We start from the raw sequence: 766 nt of genomic DNA on the forward strand, positions 1-766 counted from the left end.
GTAAGACCGGAGTGACATTGGCTATCCTCCAGTCTTCCAGGGACCTCCCCTCGTTGTCCAAGACCTCTCAAAAATGATGGAGAGCGGTTCGGCAATGACCTCCGCCAGCTCTCTCAGCACATGTCTCCTATTTCACAGAATGAGAAACACCGATGCTTTTTTTCAGTATCAAATAGGATTGAAGAAGATTTCTGAGTTCTCTGAATGTCATCCTGTTCATTGAGACTCTAATGATAGTTCTATCCTTTTTCAAAAGAAAGATGGGGATTAATGTTTATTCACTGAAATGGCTGAGTGTATTTTCACATGCAACTTAGAAGTAATTTTATTATTGCAGTATTTAATGCTGGTAGGATACAATACATTGTCTGTGAGAGCAACAACACTGAATGAAACTATTTTCTCTCTGGAAAATACTTTCAGAATTAAAATGTTTCTTAATCTGAGTGTGAAGAACACAGGGGTCTCACATCACTCAGAAATCTCATTATATTCTGACAAGTAACATAATACAGGACTAATAGTAGACCCTACAGAGAAGCATGCTGGGAAGAACTGTGGCTTGTATTGTTTTAAAAATTATGCTGACAGTGTTAAGGTGCTGACCTTAAAAATATGACTGCAAAGGCAAACTTTCTGAGTATAGATAAAACTGACAACTTTGCCAAGAGAAAGTTGACTTATTGCAGTGTAAGATTACTTGACATATTAAAAATAAAAAAAATAAAAAAATAAAGAAGGCTATACACTGGTGGTTGTATCTGTT

Source organism: Meleagris gallopavo, chromosome 2 (genome assembly GCF_000146605.3).
Source record: "Meleagris gallopavo isolate NT-WF06-2002-E0010 breed Aviagen turkey brand Nicholas breeding stock chromosome 2, Turkey_5.1, whole genome shotgun sequence".
Classification (NCBI taxonomy): domain Eukaryota; kingdom Metazoa; phylum Chordata; class Aves; order Galliformes; family Phasianidae; genus Meleagris; species Meleagris gallopavo.